Raw genomic sequence first — 22,534 nt, forward strand, 5'->3', positions numbered from 1 at the left:
TAAAAAAACACTTCAAAATCTATATAGAAATCCTATGACGATATTGAGTTTACCATTTCCGATTTGGAATTAATGTACAGAATCTACATAGAAATTTCTATATGATGTAATTATCTATACACTGTAGATTCTATATAGTTTCTATATAGAATTTTCATTGAAATTTTTTCCTGTGTTGTATCCGTAATCTTTTTTCTGCTGGTATATCTCCGAGATCATTAAATGATAAATTTAATCCTGCACTATCACTGATAGTAAACTTCAGGTGCATTCTGATTTTCGGAATGATTATTTATACTAACATATTGTCATCATCTATATGGGAGAGATTCCAGCCTTTGCGAAAATCCGGATGCGCACGACACCAACGATACGCTTATAGATTTTACCTGAAGCTTTAGATGCAAATACTTTCTATTGTATGACTCATCGCGGGTGAAGATAGACACAGTTAATGCGGCGAGCAGTCTGGTGAAACGGCGAAATGTGAATCTCGACAAGGTGTTCTTAGTTCACTTGTTTGCTGACAAGCGATTGAATCAATGCCAAGCGCGCAGGTTATTTCAACACCTGTATATCGACAACAGATGCGACGGTAACGGTAGTTCCTAGCTATGCCCCGTTATCTGAGAGTACAGTAATGGAATCTTGATCACCGGCACTATGTGCAGCGCTGGTGATTTACGGCTTCATCAAGGCAGAAGTAACCCTTTCGTTTTGGGTGTGACGAAAGACGCAAATGTCTTACTTAAATGATCATTGGTATTCTTAAGGGATATGTTACCAAGCTGTCGGCTGCCCAGTCACCTCCTCTCATACATAAGTAGTTTCCATCAACAAATTAAACAAAAAAGGAAAAATTCAAAATCTGACTGAATTATCGCGCTCTTATTTCCGATGTCGACTCCGATTTGACCCGAGTTAGCTCTCCACGCATCAACTCTTTCCACGTGGAACGATGGACTATTAATAGTCCATTCGTTTATGTTATGTCCGCATCGTTTAGGGCTCTGGAGAGCGAACTACTGGTTGGATTTCATTGAAGTTTGGTTTTTATTGGTCTTCATCTCAAAACCATTTTAGTAACCATGGTAACGGGAAAAAATTCGTATACTTTTAATAGTGTACATTGGTCAACTGTCGGTGTTGAACGACTCCCTGGAACAGGATACCATACTCACCAAGCTGCCAAGAGGTCTACAGATCCGGTGGATCAAGTTCGTCGACAACTGGCAATACGAGGATTCTGAGAACTGTCGTGGGGAACCAAGAAATGAACATTCGCCCTTCTCGAAATTGTGTGCATTTATCGAAAAGGAAGCAAGGATCCTTTGTAATCCTTTACTTGAACGACAATCACCTGTTGTAAATGTACCCAATCACGGCGCTAAACGTGATCCTCAATCTGTGCAAAAGGGGCCTAGTCAGAATGTTTCAAAGGGGTCTAGTGTTTCTGCCTTTGCAACTAATTCTGATATTTATGGTGGGAGTAATGATTCTCAGGTAAATGTACCTACTGGTAATAATTCTGGGGTGAGGGCACCTGCTGCTTGTTTATCATGCCAGCAGGCCCACTCACTGGAATCTTGTGCAGTGTTCAGGGGCAAATCTTTGACTGAAAGGTTGGAGTTAGTGAAGGGCAAAGGTCTGTGTCTGGGGTGTTTCAAGAAAGGGCATAAAAAATTCCGGTGCCTAAGTAAGATGAAATGCGAGGTGTGTCAATTGACGCATCCCACCCGACTACATGATTACTCGCGCCAGCCCGCACCTACCACTTCGCGTACCGCAGATCAGAGATCAGAATGCCGTTGTGCGCTGTACTAAAACATATGATTCAGATACTACTAGTTGCGATTGCGCTCATTCATTGATAGTACCTGTTTCAATTTACCACAAAGACCACCCACTAGAAACTACTGTGGTTTACGCACTGCTAGATGATCAGGCAAACGCTTGCCTGGTCCTTGATTCGGTATTGGACAAACTAAATGTACATGGTGACGCCGTCAATGTGAAGATGTCGACAGCATTGGGCGAGGAAATGGTGGCATGCCAGAAAGTAGACGGATTGGTGGTAAGAGGACTACGCGAGTCGAGTGAAGTAAATCTGCCTGCCGTTCTTTCCCATGCAGCTATACCTGCAGACCCGAGTCAAGTACCGAGACCAGAAACTGCCAGGAAATGGAAACACCTTGAGAAAATTGCAGAAGAATTGACACCGTACTTGGATTCAGTTGAAGTTGGTGTTATAATTGGAAACAATTGCACAAAGGCCATCAGACCGCTAGAAATTGTGCCTGGGGACGATAATGATCCCTATGGCGTCCGCACCGCCTTGGGGGGGGGGGGGGGGGGGGGTCGTCGGTCGAGTTGGAAATTCTAACAATCATTCTGGTTCAGGTCATTTTGTCTATTCTATTAGTGCCAAAGAGATGAATCCTAGCCAAGTTGTTGAGATGTTCCAGCTAGAGTTTAATGAGAGGGAGACCAACCCAGATGCCAAGACATCAGTCAACGACAAAAGGTTCATTCAACTGATGAAAGATGAGATTCATGTTCGAGATGACGGCCATTTTGAGATGCCCCTTCCTTTACCGGACGATGTCAGAATACCCCACAACCGACCAATGGTCGAGAAAAGACTGAAGCAGCTGAAGGGGAGGTTGTCAAAGAATCAGCAATACAGAGAAGATTATAAGGCTTTCATGGATGGCCTACTTAAAAATGGGTTTGCTGAAAGGGTGCCCGAGGACGAGCTTGACATGAACAATGGTAAAATCTGGTACATACCTCACCATGGGGTGTACCATCCGCACAAGCCCGGAAAAATTCGGGTTGTGTTCGATTGCAGTGCGGAGTACAACGGCGCCGTACTGAATAAGCGATTATTGCAAGGTCCCGACATGACCAACAATCTTACAGGCCTATTGTGTAGGTTCAGAAAAGGGCTGATAGCCTTCTCCTGTGACATAGAGGGTATGTTCCACCAAGTGGGAGTAAACAGGGAGCATAGAAACTTCCTTCGCTTCTTGTGGTGGGAAAATTGCTGCCTAGACAATCCGCCTTGCGAATACAGGATGACCGTTCATCCTTTTGGGGCCACCTCGTCCCCAGCATGCGTAAATTTTGCATTGAAAGCTGCCGCTAATGAACTGGAGGACAAGTACTGCGGACTATGTGAGGGATGACTTTTATGCAGACGATGGGCCCAAGTTCCTGGATGGTATCACTGAAACTATTGACATTGTTACAAAATCCACCGCATTGTGCTCAGAACGGGGTTTTCGTCTGCACAAATTTGTGTCAAGCAAGAAAGAAGTACTCAAAGCTGTACCACAGTCCGAGAGAGGAAAGAATGTCCAAAGTCTGGATCTGAGACATGATGAATTGCCCATGGAAAGGACCTTGGGAATAGAATGGCACGTCCAGTCCGACATTTTCCAGTTCTCGATCAGTTTGAAAGACAAACCACTCACCCGCCGAGGTATTCTATCAACGGTCTCTTCAATATTTGACCCACTAGGTCTGGTAGCACCCGTTCTTTTGAAGGGACGATTGATCCTACAGGAATTGTGTGGCCAGAAAGCCGATTGGGACGATCCTGTGCCAGAAGACATCCGTATGAAATGGGAAAATTAGCGATCAGACTTGAGAAAACTCACACAAGCAAATATCCCAAGATGCTATAAAACAAGGGAGCTTGGACCAGTAGTGCGTACAGAGCTGCATTGCTTTTCAGACGCCAGTGAAAATGGATATGGTCAGTGTAGCTATCTCAAACAGGTGGACGACAAGGGGAGAGTTGAAACAGCATTGGTTATGTCAAAATCCAGAGTTCCGCCACCCAAGGCCATGACGATCCCAAGATTGGAGCTAACCGCCGCTGTAACATCCGTGAAAGTTGGAGCCTTCTTGGAAAGAGAGCTAAAGATACAAGAAATAGAAGCCCTGTATCATACAGACAGCATGGTTGTGTTGGGTTACATTTCGAACGATTCCAAGCGATTCCATGTGTTTGTAGCCAATAGAATACAGCAAATCCGTGATGTCACAACACCAGGTCAGTGGAGACATGTGGCTACAGAAAGCAACCCTACAGACATAGCATCGCGTTGTACAAATGCTGAAGGTCTCATAAACAGCAGATTATGGTGGAAAGGTCCAGAGTTCCTACAAAACAGTGAAAGCTCCACTCTTATGATGACAAAGAAGCCGATCCCACTGGCAGACGACGACCCAGAAGTGAAACGGTCTGTCACTGTGAACAAAACGATTGTGTCTGTGAATCCGGCCAAGTTTGCAAGCATGACTGAAAGATTTGAATATTTCTCCGACTGGTTTAGGTTAAAAAGAGCTGTTGCTCTGTGCTTGTGCTATTTCAAGTTGCTAAAAAAATCGCATTGCAGTTCAAGGATATACACCAGTTAGAGTCCAGGAAATGCAGACGGCCCAGAACAGAATCCTGAAGATAACACAGAAACAATCATTTCCACGAGAGATTCAAACCTTGATGACAGCCAACCAGCCAACCCAAAGGAAAGAAAAGACAAAAGAAACCAATCATGTGGGTAAAGGCAGCAGTTTTGTCTCCTTAGATCCATTCCTAGATGCCAAGTCAATCTTGAGAGTTGGAGGAAGAATCAAGCATGCCAAAGTGTCTTCGTCAGTGAGACAGCCGATTCTATTGCCTCGAAGCAGCCACATCACCAATCTGATCATTGACCATCACCACAAAATGGAAGGACATGCAGGACGTGGCATCACTTTGAACAGCACCAGGCAAGCTGGGTTTTGGATTGTCGGGGGGCGAGCCGCCGTAACCACTTACATCATGAAATGTGTTTCGTGTCGCAAATTAAGAGGAAAATCCATGTGGTCAAAAAATGGCCAATCTTCCAGAGGATCGCTTGGAGCCCGCAGCTCCATTCACGCACAGCGCTGTCGATTACTTCGGGCCGTTCATTGTCAAATCTGGTCGTAATGATAACAAGCGCTGGGTAGCTCTTTTTACGTGTATGTCCTCAAGAGCTATTCATCTAGAGGTAGCTTAAACCTGCACCACACGGTGAAAATTTGCGTGATGCAAGTGACACGCGTGCATGTTGCGACAGGCAAATTCTCACTGTGTGGGGTCGTTTTTTGCTGCGTATCTTCCCTCGCGAGTCGAGACGCAGCCGATCTAGCATGTTTGATATTTTCTCGACACGCGAGGAAGTTAATCACCGTGTGGGGGCTACCTGCAGCAATGTTGCGCGAGTTCGACGAATCACAACAAGCAGATCGGTCACATGATTTATAGGTCAGTCACATGATACCAAAATGGCAGCTCCCATTGAGTCGACAGCAATTCAGCAATTAGATTTGCATAGGCCCCCTTATCCTCTCTTCTCTGAATCCATGGCCTTGTCCAAAGACTACGGTCCACGCGGCGCCGCCTCCGCCGCCGCCTCCGACGGAGTAACAGCAGGAGAATAAGGGCAATTTGGTCTTCTTGGTCCATAATACTTCTCATAGGATTTGACAGTTCCCGGGCGCTGCCATTTTGGTATCATGTGACTGACCTATAAATCATGTGACCGATCTGCTTGTTGTGATTCGTCGAACTCGCGCAACATTGCTGCAGGTAGCCCCCACACGGTGATTAACTTCCTCGCGTGTCGAGAAAATATCAAACATGCTAGATCGGCTGCGTCTCGACACGCGAGGAAGATACGCAGCAAAAAACGACCCCACACAGTGAGAATTTGCCTGTCGCAACGTGCACGCGTGTCACTTGCATCACGCAAATTTCACCGTGTGGTGCGGGCTTAACAGTCTGAATACAAACTCGTTCATCAACGCATACCGTCGCTTCGCTTGCCGCAGGGGGCCAATCAGAAAATTGAGCTGCGACCGTGGAACAAACTTCATCGGGGGCCGAAACGAATTCGCCGCCGCATTGGCTGAAATGGACAATGATAAAATAGCTCGTGAGTTACTCAAAGACAATTGTGACTGGGTCCAATTTGATATGAATGTTCCTAGCGCCAGTCATATGGGCGGTAGTTGGGAAAGGATGATTGGGTGTGCTCGAAATGTGCTGTCCAGTTTACTAGCAAAGCATGGGAATCGATTAGATGATGAGCTGTTACACACTCTCCTAGTTGAAGTAGAATTGATTGGCAACAGCCGACCCCTGACATATGTGGATACGAAGTCACCAGACTCCTTGGAGCCATTGTGTCCCAATCAACTGCTGACGCTCAAGTCTAAGGTCGTCATGCCCCTCCCCGGTAAATTTGTAGAGCAGGATTTGTATTGTCGAAAACGATGGCGCGCCGTTCAGCATTTAGCCAATCAATTTTGGACCCGGTGGAGGAAAGAATTTCTGCCCACGCTGCAACAACGCAAAAAATGGACCAAAGTCCAGCGCAACTTGACCAAAGATGATATTGTCTGTATAATGGATGACGCCCGTCCACGTTGCGACTGGCCTCTCGCCCGCGTGTTGGAGGCCCGCGAAAGCCACGATGGCCTGGTAAGAACGCTAAAGCGACAGGTGAAAAACGGCCACCTTGAGCGCCCCATCCATATGGTAATCGCGCTTATTTCCCGGGACGTCCCGGACGGAGAGCCAAACTAAACTAAAGGACAATTTAGCAATACTAGTGTGGGATTCTATTCCCGGCACAGACTCTCTGCCCAGAGGGCTTTGAAATCTGAGGATTATTCATCATTCATCATGATCTTGTGATTTCATAGCACTCCAAACTCTTTGTAAATATGTTGTTGGAATCTAGGCCAAATGCCCATTTCCTTACAAGAAATGGCCATTTTGTTAGTTCATACTTACCTATGGAACACTTTTGCATGTTACTCCATTTGGGCTCAAACACAAGAGTATCCCTTTAATTTTCTAAAGGGAGAACTGAGTTAACAGCTCGGCCGCCAGGCGGCGCCCTGACCGATCCCGCGAGATCGCGCCGATCTCATGCCGCCATATTTAGTCTTTACTCTTGAGCGTTAATAAAGAGTATGTCCCGTTTGTGGGGACGGCGGGAGGGCCGTGTTCCATAGGTAAGTATGAACTAACAAAATGGCCATTTCTTGTAAGGAAATGGGCATTTTGTGTCATTCAAACTTACCTATGGAACACTTTTGCATCGAATCCCAGCAACCTATTGGAGGTGGGAAACGAGGACTTACCTAAGGCTGAGCTGTTGTTCCATCCAGGAGGCACCACCGGCATATTAGCTAAGGAGGACCGCCAGGGGAAAGAAATGGGGAGAACCGGAGGACCGGTATTTTGATCTCGGTATTACAATCATATTATAGAGAGTAATAGACCCATTCTCCGGAAAGCGCTAGAATTGCGTAATAAAACCATCTTCTTTCCGGCAACAGAGCTTAGAGCAAGTAAGGCATGTTGAAGGGTGTAGAATGAGTTATTGCTAAACAACAATAAGAAATTGCGTCCTTTCTAGTCTACTAGGGGTTGCCTGGATGTTGAAGATAGGGCATATCAAAAATGGCGCAAGATGCGCGTTTGACTCTTCAATCGGGCTTCCCCCCCTTTTTTTTTTTTTTTTTTTGATCTAGCCAGGATCAAACAACATGCCCCGCAGACACAATCGGGCCGATTGTGTGCATGCCATCTACGAGGGAAGAAACGTCTCGTAGGTAGAAACGAGAGAATGTGGAGTGATTACTCCAACATGCAGCGGAAACGACTTCTTGAAGAGCAACTCCTCGGTAGTTAGCCCAGGAGGTGGCTAGTGCTCTAACTTCGTGCGCTGAGATGTTAGCTAGCGCACGAAGATCAGAGGAAGTCTTCAAGGTGTTGTAGGAAAGACGAATAGTCTCCACAATCCACCTTGAAATAGTGGCGGCCGCTATCTCTCGTTTATTTCCCTCCTTATAGGACAAAAACAAACGCTCTCTCCCCTGGCGGATACCGGGAGGTTTTGTCCTATTTATGTAGAACTTTAGGGCCCTGACGGGACATAAAGTTCTGTCAGGAAGATCATAAGAGATCGTTCCTGACAGAGAGGGAATAGTAACCGGGGGCCGAGAGGCGGCCGGTCCCTGGTTCTTCGCCAGAAATCCTGGTATAAAAGCCAGGATAACCTCCCCTCCCTCTCTAAAAGCCAGCTTCTTAAAAGAAAGTGCATGGAGCTCTGATCTCCGTTGGGCGGTAGCCAAGGCTACTAGAAAGACCGTTTTGAGTGTCAGATATTTCATGGATGAAATAGACATGGGTTCAAAAGGATGCCTCATGAGCACCTTAAGGACAACAGAGAGGTCCCATTTAGGGGTGTTGTGAACCGGTCTAGGACGCTCTAATAACATTCCTCTGAAAAGAGGGGTTATTTGGTCCTCCCAACGAAGATCCCAGGTGCTTAAAACACGGAGGGTAGAAGCGATGGCGGACTTGTACCCTTTTATAGCCGTGACAGATAGTTGTCTTTCCGTGAATAATTCAATAAGGAAATCAACTAATCTGTATATAGAGGGAGAGATCGGATTAACTCCGTTCTCCCTGCACCAGGAAGTGAAGGTAGACCACTTTCCTTGATACACATCAAGGGTAGACCCCCTTTGAGGTGCGGACATGCGCTTGACAGCGATGTCCGAAAAGCCTCTCTGGTGGAGATGCAACTGGATAAGTTCCAGGCGTGAAACTTGAAAAATCCAGGGTTCTGGTGGTAGCATCTCCCCAGGGGGTGCCACAGGAGGTGCTTCCAAGTAGGAAGACTCCTGGGGTGATCTATCAGGAGCTCCAGCAAGGCTGGGAACCAGGCCTGATTTGGCCAGCAAGGTGCGATGAGAGTTATTCTCACCGGATGGCTGGTCAAGATCTTGTTCAGGACTGGTTGGATGAGAGGGAGGGGTGGAAACGCATATGCGTTCAGCCCGACCCAAGAGGCTGTAAGGCTGTCGACTTCCAGGGCCTCTTCGTCCGGAAGTGGAGAGTAATAGATGGGAAGGCGATTGTTCAGCCTGGTGGCGAACAGATCTACCTTCGGAGATTGCCAAAGGCGACAAAGGTCGTCTACAATCTCCTGATGGAGTGTCCACTCTGTCTGAACTAGCTTGTTCTGACGGGACAGGGCGTCGGCAAGGATGTTGCGATTGCCCGGTATGTGTCTGGCACATATCGATACTCCAAGGTCGGCACAAAGATGGTAAAGCTCCCAAGTTAGCTGGCAAAGAATGCCGGACTTTGTGCCTCCCTGTCTCCTGACATATGCTACTACTGTAGAATTGTCGGAGAACAGGGTTACTCTCCGATTCTTCAGGCGAAGGGAAAGAGCCCTCACGGCAAGAAGGACAGCCTTCATTTCCAATATATTTATTGGAAGAATGGTCTCCTCCCTTGTCCATAGACCTCTTATGGACATGTCCCCGTTGTTCAGATGTGCTCCCCACCCTAGTAGGGAAGCATCTGTGAACAGGGACACTTCTGGGGGCGGTGGAGCAAGATCTACACCGCTTTGGAGACGAGTCTCCGACTCCCAGAAGTTCCAGACGTTCTTGAGTAGGTATTGAGGTATCAATACCAACTTGTCTAATGGGTCCCTGTGGGGTTTCCATAGAGACATTAGAAACATCTGGATGGGACGCATATATAGACGGCCAAGGGGGATTTGGTCTGCTGCCGAATTCAGAAGTCCCAAAAGGCTCAAGCATCGCCTTGCGGGAGCTTGAGTCCTTCCTCTGAATTCTGCGACGAGATGAAGAATTTTCTTTATCCTGTCTAGGGGGGGCAGCATTTTCCCTATGGCCGTAAGGAACCGAACTCCAACGTAAACGAAGTCTTGGGATGGTATGAATTCTGACTTTGTTTCGTTGATAATCCAACCTGCGGAAACTACTTTTTGCTTTAGAACCTGAAGTTGTTGCAGTAGTAGTTCCCGCGATTTGCAACGGAGTAGCCAATCGTCTAGGTAGTGATGGAGCTTGAACCCCATCACGTGAAAGGGAGCGACGAAGGCTGTGACTATCATCGTAAAAATTAGGGGTGCCGATGCCAGACCGAACGGCAGGGCCCTGAATTGATACGTCTTTCCTTCGTAATGGAATCGAAGGAAGTGTTGATAGTCTGGATGGATCGGTACATGTAAGTACGCATCCATTAAATCCATCGATACCGCCCAATCGTTGGGCTGTATCGCCGTTGCTATAGACCTGGTGGTTTCCATCTTGAAATGAGGAACATTCAAGAAGGTGTTTAACCTGGAAAGGTCTATGATCAGCCTCCATGTCCCTGCTTTCTTGGGAACCAAGAAAACGTGGCTGTAAAAGCCGGGGGAGCATGGATCTTGAAGGACCTGGATAGCTTGCTTCTCCAGTAATGTCGCGACCTCTGCTTGGAGGGCAGAGGCCTTGACTGGGTCCTTCGGTGGCTGAACTGGGGTTGGATATATGGTAGTCGGGGGGGTACGGTTGAAATCTAGTTTCACTCCGTACCTCAACATGTTTGGGACTGGGGACCCCTTTGGGCACCAATCGTCCCAAATGTCTGCAAATTTTTGCAGACGGCCCCCGACTACCGGAGTCGGCTCCTTTTTGCGTCCGGGAGGAGAAAGGAGGGGGGAGTCACCTCTTCCGGCCAGCACCCCTTGGGCGAAAGGAGTGCTTAGTCGGACCGGATCCACCCTGGTTAGAGGAAGTATTTTTCCTCTTTCCAGTCCGGCGACCCTCCGCTTCCCGTCGGAAGGATCCAGCAGGAGCAGGCTGACTAGGCGGGGTAGGCCTAGGCGGGACCTGCCTGGCGTACGGGATTGAACCCGATGCCTGCTGGGGCCTCTCTATCTTTCTAGCGTTAGGTAGAGAGGTCTTGGCCCTCTGTGTCGCAGTGGGGGCATATAATTTGTCCCAATCTTTCTGTGCTTGAGCCGCCTCTTGTACAGAATCTGCGAACAGGAAAGAACCGTCCATAGGAGCGGTTCTTAAGGCCCCTTCCAGCTGGAGGGATCTGATGACATTGAGAGAGCCCAGTGCGGCGTCTCTACGGAGTAGGACGCTATTTGCTGCGGTCTTGGCGGACAGCGCAATAGCGTGCCTAATCGAATGTGACAAGGATGTCACAAGCGATTTTGTGTCATCAGATAGTGACTCATTATCTTTTAGGGATCTGGCTAGGGCCAGGTTAGTGTGCTCTGCGTAGGAGAGCACCGCTAACGTGTTTTTGGCCAGACCCTCTTGTGCTCTAAGGTCTCGGTAAGCCGAGGAGGAGGTCACCCTAGGCACGAGTTGGTCCAGCTGTACATCGTCCTTTAATATGGAAGTCGATGCTGCAGCTGGACAGCCGGCCGAGCTGACTCGATAATAGTCAGCGCGGTACTGCCTAACGGGAGGAAGTTGTGCCGTGAACAACTTCCCCGGTTTACACCAAGCTTCCGGTCCGACTGCCGGAAGGACAGGGATGGAAGTACGTTGGTGGGCGCCTTGTGAGTCTCTGATTGTACGCTCCAAAAGTTCAGAGACTGCTAACACCGACGGGGAGGGAGGAAGGAATTCAAGTGCCCGAGTGGAGCCTTGAGAAACCTGTGGATTGGGATCCACTTCCTGTCCCCAGAGTGAAAAGGTCGGTGTTGACAAGGCTGGCAGTTCCGGCGGGGTAGGGCACAGATCCTGCGGGAGGTACGCTCTGATCAAGGATCTGAGTGTCCTCATATCCGACAGGATACTGGCCTCCTCTGGTGACAGCTCCTCCTGATTGGGGGAGCGGTAGCCTGGCTGAGAACTCTCGTTCTCAGAAAATTCCTCTAAAATAGAGGAGTCGGATGGTGGGTATCCGATGGGACCAGGCGCACCAGAGGAACCGGAACCCTGCTCCAGATGGCTGAGTCTATCAGAAAGACCTGCTACCATCTGGATGAGCTGGGACAGTTGCTGTCCCGACTCGGGTTCCGGACCCGACGTGCGGCTTCTCTCAACGACGGGCGGTTGAGGCGAGGGTGAGCGCATAAGCGAACCCTGGAAGCCGTATGTGCGGGCGAATGGGTCTTCCGGAAGCGGAAGTTGCCCATATTCTGAACCAGAGTTCAGATGTCCTCTCTGCGTAGCTCGTTCCATGGGAACGACGCCTCTGCTACGAGGAGGGGGTGGCACTTCCGGTTGGTTCCACCCAAGAGGTTGGCCAACGTAGGAAGGTGCCTGCATTTCCGGTAGGACGAAGTCCGAAACCGGAAATGCCCGTAACTCCTTCGCCGGTATGGAGCTACCGGAAGCCCTTTTAGAAGGAGGTACGGAGGGCGGAAACGCTGTTACCGAAGACGCATGGCGTTTCGGAGGTGGCGTTATAAGGTCCGGCCCTACTCTACTGTGTCCGTGAGGACTGGGGTTATTTCGCAGTAAAGACTGAGAAAAACCCCCAGTAGAGTCTTCGGTTACTGAAAAACGGGAACCCGCGTCAGTAACCGGAACTGCAATCGGCGGACCGGAAGCAGGGTGCTCCCGCGGGTACAAAGGGCTTGTACTCGGGGGAGCGGACGACAGGGGAACCGGAAGGTTCCCTGAGGTCCGGGGTATATTAAACCCTTGGAGACTTATTGGATGTAAGTCTCCCTTGGGACCACATACATTAATAATGTCAGATCCCGCATCCTTCGCAGCAGCGGCCGGAACCGGAACTCGGCTGACGGAAGGGGTGGTGGCGGGAGGTTTGCTAGACCTCCGGGTTATATGCCCGGAAACGGAACCGGAAGAGGGTTTAGGCGTCTTCGCGGCCCGTTTCCCGCCACCAGACGCATTCCTTTGTGGTGAGACAAAGGATGCCGTCGGAGGGGTACGCCATATAAAAAATGGTACCAATGACAATAAAAACACTGGGAACCCCAAGTAGGCCAGAAAGGACGCAATAATTAATGGAAAGGAAAACATGCCTACTTGAATTAAACACTATTGCAATGGATCTGAGTCTTGTTCATTACAATAGAGCGGAGAATAGCCTACTTAACTCTACCCTACCAAGATCAAAATAATGGAGCCGGGTCGACTAAGCTAGCTAAGAAAATGTCTATAATTAAATAGACTGGACAATACTAATGCCAAGATTAGTTTGGCGGTCTACTCCGTAGGTGAATGAACCCAAAAATCGTCTAGACTTGGCTGGTTGAATTTGGTTTTAAATCGAATTCACGGCAGCTTTGAAAAAACGATGTGCTTCGTAGAAGCACAAGAGTAAAGACTGAATATGGCGGCATGAGATCGGCGCGATCTCGCGGGATCGGTCAGGGCGCCGCCTGGCGGCCGAGCTGTTAACTCAGTTCTCCCTTTAGAAAATTAAAGGGATACTCTTGTGTTTGAGCCCAAATGGAGTAACATGCAAAAGTGTTCCATAGGTAAGTTTGAATGACACAAAATGCCTTACTGTGGGTCTGAGCTCTGATTCAATTTCTTTGCCCAGAGGAGTTTGAAATCCGTAGATTATTCATTAATATGATCTTGTGATTTCATACTGTTAGTGTGTTGAATTGCAGGCAAAATGCCTAACTTTAAGAATTCTTCTGGAGTCTTGATTGTTGTTTCAGCGGGTTTAAAGCTGAATATATATTATATATATGTAACTGCGTTACTTAACTGTAGCATTGGTCAGCAAGTTTAAAGTTGATCAAAATCTTGAGGCGCATCCATCCAAAGCGTTGCTAATGTTTCAGCAGACTTAAAGCTGAACCGTGTTTTATGGACTGTTTGTAAAGCTTCAGCAGGCTTAAAGCTGAACTGTGTTGCAGTATCGTTGTGACAGCAAGTTCAAGGCTGATCCAAGTCATGTGGTGTATCCGTCTGAAATATTCGTCCCAAGATTGTAACGAAGGGTGTATTTCTGTTTGAAGTTTTACTTCAAGTTGTCTTGTGCCAGATACCATAGGCCTAAACGTAGTTGCCATGGTTACCATGGTTTAGTTTTAGATTTGTGTATTGTTGGTTTAAATTAATGAATAATTTAGGAGAGCCATGTCACTGTTTTCAAGTTGAAACAGCGAAGTTTTTTAAGTTTAGAATTTGGCGCCTTGAGTAGATTCGCGCTCTGCTACCATGTTCCCAGCGTCCCTGAGGTTGACGAACATTCCCCAAGAGACCAGGTGCCGTAGACCGATGCTGAACTTGCAGACATACTAACTTAGCAGAGAATGAACTCGGATGTCAGGAGTAATCATATAATAGTTTATTTGTACTTACTTGATTTAGGAGTTTCTGATTTAGCTAGAAACTATTGGATGCAAGCTGGGCCGCCCAAGAGAGGAAAGAGAGAGAGAGCCGGCGTGCCCAGTGCTTAAATACCCGGATGCCAAGTCACGAGCTCAGAGTCCAGGATTACGGAAGACGAATACTAATTAAAGGAGCAACCCGGTCCAGGGTACGAGGCCGTCCAGAGAGAAACCTAACAATGTCAAGTGCCTCCCCCTGGTAGCTGAAGACCATTGGGAAGCTATGATTGGACGCCTCGTACCAGGTGACCATGATCGGAACGTTAACTGTGCCAAGATCACTGGCCATCCCTTTAAGGACTTACTCCTGTCACCGCAATCCTCCGACTTGGAACCGCGTGACTCGGACACCTGGACTCACTGCTTATATTGTATAATAATATTAATCAAGGCTAAGAACAATGACGAATATTCTGATAAGGCACGTTCGGTAGACTTCAAACGAATTGAGTTTAAACCCTATCAACACCGTGAAGCCTACCTTTTAAGGGCTTCACGGTACAGTCACGTGACGACGCCATCTCGAGCGCGCTTTTGCCCGATTCGCTTGAGAGACAGAGTCGTATTCCGGGGCCAGTCCGCCCTTCTTTCCCGTTTATACATTGTTATCAAAGCTACTGACGGAGGCAACAGAGGTAAATGAATTACGAATATATATAGGCTGCACTGAATAATATGATAGAAATCACTACGGACCGCAGGTGGTCTTAATCAGGTGTTTTATGAGGTGCCTTGAGCATAGCCTGAAGCGAATTGGTTTCTAATTGCAACGACAGATGGCAGCACCTTCCGGAACCGGAATTGAAGTGACAGAATGTAAACACGAAACGAAATTGCTAGAAATAGATTTCTGTACACTTTACTACACCTTTATGGTACTTTAATGACGTTTACTTGCTCTGTACTTAGGCCCAGTCAAGGTTATAAGTAAATACGAAGAATATTCAAGTGTTTATAGCGGATTTCTGCTGTAATGGCTGCAGTACACAAGGTTGTGTACTCGGATCACATGCATTGTGTGTGTTGTTCAATGCATCAATGTATAGACCATTCCTTGGTAATTTAGAGGGATGTTAGGTAATCCTTGAGACTGTCAAATAGTTCCTTGGACTTTAAGGTGAATTAGGCTACAGGTCATGCCCAAATTTTCCATGACAGTTTCGTCCTTTTAGCTAGGCTCCCTGTAGATTTCCTTTCTTTTGTATCCTTGGTATCTGGCTGTGTTGCATTTTACTTATCTTCCCTATATTTTTGTATCTTTCAGTTTTTACGTGATCTGTGGAATGACGTAAATAATAAACCATGTAAACGAAATAAGAATTGTTAAGTTACTGGGCTAATGCCGCCACACACAGGTTTATGAAATCTGGCACTTCTCTGAAACCATGGTCTATGATCCAGTAAGCAAGACAGGTGGTCTTTTCACTGATTACATCAATGCATTTTTGAAAATAAAGCAGGAAGCAAGTGGTTGGCCTGACTGGTGCAAGACAGAAATAGATAGGCAGACATATATTTCAAACTCTCTTGAACACGAAGGGATTAAACTGGATGAGGATGCTATTGCGTACAATTCAGGGTTGAGGGCATTGGCCAAATTGTGTTTATGCTCAGGGTGGGGTAAGATTGGTCAGCGCCCTATATTTGTGAAGACTGAATATGTCTCAGAACCATCTGAGTATTTTCAAAAAATGACAGATGACACGATTGAGGTCAGAGATGTACAAATGGTTAATGATGAATGTGTCCTCATGATGACCTGTTTAAAGGAGCAATTTGTTGAGGCTAACAATAAGACCAATGTGGTCATTGCAGCGTGATGGTGTGCAGACGGTATGCAAAGTACGGGGATTCACTTTGAATTACCAAAATGTTCAATCAATTAACTTTGATTCAATGAAATGTTTGATCCTGGAGAACCGGTTTGATGAGAGGATTGTTGTTAGGAATCCTCGAAAAATCAAACGGAAGAAAGATTTCAAAGTTGTATCTGCACCCGAGTCAAAGGCTTATGGTATTGTGTATGATAAGAGGATTATCACAGAGAGTTTTCAAACAATACCATTTGGCTCCCAACACTAAAGGTTAGGCATTTTTCGCTTATCAGCAGATACTAAGACAAGTGCATGTCAGATAACCTGAATTGCACTCTGTAGTCTGTATGTATAGCTTTTTTGGTCTACTGTGCTATGATACTGATTGTTATCATTAGTAATTATGTGTTATTATCTTATGATCATTATATTAAACTACTACTAGCAATTTCTATAATTGCGACAAATTGCTTGTCATTAATATCATGTGTCTAATTTGCAAGTATGAACTAAATGTATGTAATGATATTAAAATCATATAAATTCTTTGTTTATTGTCACGCTAAGGTTGAAATACATCTAGATATACGCATATATATACATAAAAGTTTACCTTATGTTATCATTTGAGTTGTGCCTTGCATGGTATTGAACATGGAAGTGACAGAGGATGCCCTCTACTTGGCGCACCCTTTTCGGGCAATCATCGCAGGGCCCTCAGGTTCGGGCAAATCATGCATTACAAAAGAAATCATTGCCAATGCACCAAATTTGATTAAACCTTGTCCAAAACGAATCATATGGTGTTGTGGTGGTGATTATGCTGATGATTTTCTAAGCTTTCCATCAGGTGTTGAAGTTGTTTCAGGACTTGATTATCCCAAAACTGACCCAAAAATCCCCACCCTTTTGATATTTGATGACCTCATGTGTGAGGCTGATGGAAGAATCACTGAACTGTTCACAAAAAAGTCACGTCATCAAAATATTAGCACAATATTTATCGTGCAGAACCTTTTTCACAGAGGTAGGGAAATGAGGACGACAAATCTTAATGCAAGCTACCTGATGTGTTTCAAAAATGCCAGGGATTCTTCCCAAATAATGCACTTAGCACGACAGTTTGCCCCGGGGAAGACAAAGGCAGTCCAAGAGGCTTATATGGATGCCACTTCAACGCCATTTGGCTATCTTTTTCTTGATTTTCAAGCCAATACGCCATCATTTTTAAGAATGAGGAGTCAGATACTTCCAGGAGAGCAACAGATTGCTTACCTGATAAAATAGGAGACACAAGCATGTATTCTCATATTTTGATTCATATGCTGATGGATGAACACCTGCCCTCAGTCAGCCATGGTTAAGTATCATATTAAAAACTATGTACACGGATTAGAGCAGCTGAGGACCGCCCCTTTGAAGAAGAGGAATGTCATACTGAAAACAGCTGACAAAGGGTTAATCAAAGCTGTCAGCGAGTCAGCGAGGAATTGCTTAAAAGGCAATGTTCCAATGAGCAAACATCAGTTCAGATGTCTGAAGAAGCACAGAGCTGCCCTCCGTAATTTGGCACACAAGAAAACTTCTCTGAAGACCAGGAAGAGAATCATTCAATGAAATGGCCAGGGCCATTGTGCTCACCTCATGTGGAGGAAAGATGGATAAAGAGCATGGTATTGTGTCATGTAGTGTTAGGTTTGATGTAGGTCCAAGCAATTACAATTTCCCCAAAATGGCCAATTTACAATACATTCGACCTCTGTGACCTTGAAAAGTAGGTCAAATCAAAGAAGACCCGGGTAACACATTGAATGGTTGTTAGAATTAGATGTACCTATGATATAAAATTGGTGCCAATCGGGCAAGTCATTACTAGGAATAATGGCATTTTGAAGAATTTAGGATTTGGCCCCCTCCCTGGAGGCCAAACAGCAAATCAGATCGCACCAAACTTCGGTACCTGAGATCACCTGACCAAGGGGTACATGTGTACTTAATTTGTGATCAATAGTCATTGCAGTTAAGAAACGTGCCATAGTTACGGCCTGACGGCGAATTTACGCCATTTGACCTCTGTGACCTTGACAAGAAGGTCAAATTAAAAACCTGTGTGACATATACTGTATGGTGGTTAGATGTACCCATGATATCAAATTGGTGGCAATCGGGCAAGAAGTTAAGGAATAATCACATTTTTAAGGTTTTTGGATTTTGCCCCCTGGTGGTCAAGTGGTGAATCATATTGGACCAAACTTCGGTCCCTAAGATCACCTGACTAAGGGGTAAATGTGTACCAAATTTGGTATCAATAGCCATTGCAGTTTAGAAACGTTCCATCGTTACATCCTAACGGCCAATTTACACCATTTGACCTCTGTGACCTTGAAAAGGAGGTCAAATCAAAAACCCGGAGGATATATGATGCACCTTTGCTAGAAGTACCTACCATATTTTTTTCAAAATTTCCCGACTACTATTAAGGGAGATATTGCATATTTTCACTTTTAACATTTGGCCCCCTGGTGGCCAAACCATGAAACGAATCGGACCGAAACTTGGTCTCCAAGGTGTCATTACATAATGGTACATGTGTACCAAGTTTCAACTCAATAGCTCTAACAGTTACGAAACGTGCCCTGCTAACGGACGACGGACGACGACGACGACGACGACGGACGACGGACGCCACGGTATGGGATAAGCTCACCTCTGCTAAGAGGTGAGCTAAAAAGGTGGGTTTCTAGGTGCATTATTGGGACCTGTTCTTGGCGCCATAACCAGCCTGTTTTAAAAATGAACCATGTCAGGAAAATGTCTCTGATACCTCATGAATTAGCAGAAAAACTAATTTATGAGCAAAGACATAAAGAGGTCACCAGACCACAATCACATCATGCCATGAATATTGATAGGAAAATGCAGCATATTTTAGAAAGGGATGATTTATCCGAACATGATAAAGCACTAGCATATTCCCAGAGTCTCAGAAATTACCTAGAGGCATTACAGGAGAGGTCCACTGCACCAGTTATAAAGTCAATCAAAGAAGAACCGTCTCCAACACCGGCTGATAAGGTTGAGAACAATAATGTATCTTTAGTAGTTCCTATCTCAACTGATGACATTTTGGATAAAATACCAAAATATGGACAGAAGAAGGCCCAGAAATTCTTAGCAGCCATCCAGCGGGATCCTAGTTTCAAATGGGATGAAAAAGGTGAGATCATGCTTGATGGAAATGTTATAAAAGGGAGCAATATTAATGATATTGTTCACAATGCTTCAAGCAGGAGGAAAACCCTAGGTTACCGCTTGGAGCTGATGCAGTGCTGTCATACCTGAAAGGCAAAAATACATCCACTCATCAGCTTTAAACAATACTCATTGGAAGAATAACCTTGGCCTGTCAGCCATCCAAACACCACCTCGACCCAAGAAAACCCCTTCAGTGCAACAAACATTTGCATCATCAATCTCGCCTGGAGGATTATTTGATACTGAATGGGAAAGTTGGGAATGATGGATGCCAATCTGCATAAAATGTACTACACACCTTCACATCCTGGAAGTTTTGGTGGTATTAACGCTTTAAAAAGAACAGCAGGTAAGAAATATCCCACTAAAGCTATAAAAGAATGGCTCAGAGGCGAAGATACATACACTCTACACAAACCAGTCGGACATAATTTCAGCCGTAGACGCATAATAGTGCCAGATATTGACGCATAATGGGAGGCAGATCTAGTAGACGTATCTGGTATTGCAAAGTATAACAAAAACTTTAAGTATCTACTGACAATCATAGATACTCTATCAAAGTTTGCATGGGCTATGCCCTTGAAACGAAAGACAGGTGATGCTTTGGTGGAAGCATTTGAAAAAGTGATTAACACTTCCATGAGAAAACCTAGGGCCTTACGGACTAACCGGGGTGGTGAATTTCTTAATAAAAAATTCCAGACATTCTTGAAAAGTAAAAGTATACACTTCTTCACCTCCAATAATGAGGTGTGCAATTATTGAATGATTTAACAGGAGTTTGAAGACAAAGATGTGGAAATTCGTTTCAAAAAATAATACACTATCCTACTTACCAGTGCTTAAAGATTTGCTTCAGTCCTACAATAACACTTGGCATAGAAGTATCAAGCGAACACCGAGTTCGGTCAACAAAGGTAATGCACCAGATGTATGGCGCACTCTTTATGGCAAGATTGACAACTCCTCAGGATATAACAAGTTTAGTTTCAATGTGGGCGATAAAGTTAGAATTGGTAAGAATAAGATGGTATTTGAAAAGGGGTATCTACCTTCTTGGTCTTCAGAACTCTTCAATGTGATAAAGAGGGTTAAAGGTAAGCCCCACTCTATAAACTGGAAGATGAAGATCATGAAGAAATCCTGGGTACATTCTATCCACAGGAACTTCAAAAAGTGAACGTTGCCGATGATAAACTATACAAAATTTCCAAAGTAATGGCAGAAAAGGGCAAAGGCAAAAACAAACAATTCCTTGTTTCCTGGGAAGGTTACCCTTCAAAATTCAACTCCTGGGTAGATCAATCTCACATAAAACACATATAAACCTATCACAGCAATCTGCTGCATCATTTTGCGAGCAGACATGGCAGATGAACTTTCAATTGATAGCGGCATTGAAAGTCACATTGAAGATGAACTGGAATCTAACACGGAGGTTGACGGTACCCTAGATGATGTTCGTACAAGCAGAAGGTGGGATCTATTTGGACACTCTGTGCCTAAACCTGAAATAATATATTTTTCCCAAGTTGTCATCATTTACATTGTGGTTATCACATGTCTTGTCAATATAAGCTACGGTAGCGAGGACAAGACTGTATTCATTTCAATTTTGTGTAGCTGCCTTGGGTACATGCTGCCAAATCCCACTCTTCCATCTGATAATCACCTACCTTCGACTGATAACAGATTTACTATCCCAAACTGAACATGAGTTTTAATGTAGATCACTTCTATGTTACACTACCCAGTAACAGTTCCATGAAGTTTTTTCCAAACAATACCAAATCACATTTCACCACCAAATTAAGCAATAGTATCCAATTGGATTCAGCTGATAATTGGGAAGTTGGTCTGGCTGAAATACAGTTTCCAAAGACATGGTACAATATCACAGACAGAAACAACCGTTTTGCAGTACTATTGCCATCAGATAATGACCCTACATTGCATGAATAGTCCACAATTACTATTCCAGAGGGCCATTATGACTCAATTATGCAGCTGACATGAACGACAATCAACGATTTGATTGCCGATACAAATATTAAGTTGATATACAAATCACTGACCCAAAAAGTGTATTTTGAAGTAGGTAATAAGAGAGCCATTAGACTGATCAAAGATTTAACACATGTCCTGGGCTTTCATCAAAACGAAGTTGTTTTAACAGGAAATACAACCTCTGTGTTCCCAGCAGACCTCCAGGGAACATTTTACAGCATCTTTATTTACAGCGATGTACTTCAGCACCAACTAGTAGGCGATTCCCACACACCACTGCTTAGAACAGTCACTACAAGTGGAAAACATGGTGAAATGATACAAAAATCCTACTCAGACATACATTATGCACCTGTGAGTAAAGCAACATTTTAGACCATTGAAGTGGATATTAGGACAAACACAGGCGATGCTGTGCCATTTGAAGACGGTCAGGTGTTAGTGAAACTTCACTTCAGACAGAAAAAATGAGGCAACTGTATTGCTGTGACCCTAGTGTATATGATGCTCATTATGCACAAAAAGGTGGTGGCCTCCCTGTTTTTATGGGGTCTCGTTCACAACGAGGTTATGGTTTGGGTGGTATATTTTCAAGCATAGCTAAAATGGCCCTCCCTGTATTGAAATCAGCTGCAAAATCAGCTGGAAAGACCATTTTGAAAAACAGGTGCGGAATTTGCTGGGGATATCCTTGCTGGAAAAAGTGTAAAGGATGCTGCAAAGCAAAGGGCATTGCAGGCTGGAAAAACAATGGGGAGAGATTTCCTCTCAGCTGCAACAGGGACATTTTCAGGAACTCGTCAAAAGTCGGCTCATAAAAAGCGTAAACACAGTGATCCGCCACCCATTCGGCGACCTGTTAAGCGACGAAGAACATCGAAAAAGAGGCACTCTGACGTATTTGATTAAGCGTACAAAATGATACACATAGGCTCATGTGAGTGCACCAAAAGTGAGTTGGAGTTATTCTCATTACCACACACTTTAACAAGCATGGAAAAAAGTCAGGTAGTTGAGTATTTACCATTAGGCGCCCTTTCCGATGACAACCCCCTGGAATTTGTTGTTCCAGGTGATGAGAACTACGTTGATTTAAGCAAATTGCTACTTTAAACTGAACAAAAAATCACCAAAGCTGATGGCTCTGATCTTGATGCAGGTACCAAAGTGGGGCCAATCAATTATCTGCTTCACAGTCAATTCAGCCAGGTTGACCTATCATTAAATGGGGAACTGGTTACATCATCAAACAGTACTTAT

General features: G+C 45.2%; 1 protein-coding gene across 1 annotated transcript in view; it reads right to left on the bottom strand.

The window, feature by feature from the left end:
* Positions 1 to 21,846, bottom strand: part of LOC135487615 (glutamate receptor ionotropic, kainate 2-like) — a 223,255-nt gene extending 201,409 nt beyond the window's left edge. The window contains exon 1 of the mRNA XM_064771579.1: positions 20,944 to 21,846. The gene's annotated coding sequence lies outside the window, so the exon portion shown is untranslated. The remainder of the gene's footprint in view (positions 1 to 20,943) is intronic.
* Positions 21,847 to 22,534: the final 688 nt, after the last annotated feature.

Source organism: Lineus longissimus, chromosome 5 (genome assembly GCF_910592395.1).
Source record: "Lineus longissimus chromosome 5, tnLinLong1.2, whole genome shotgun sequence".
Taxonomy (NCBI): domain Eukaryota; kingdom Metazoa; phylum Nemertea; class Pilidiophora; order Heteronemertea; family Lineidae; genus Lineus; species Lineus longissimus.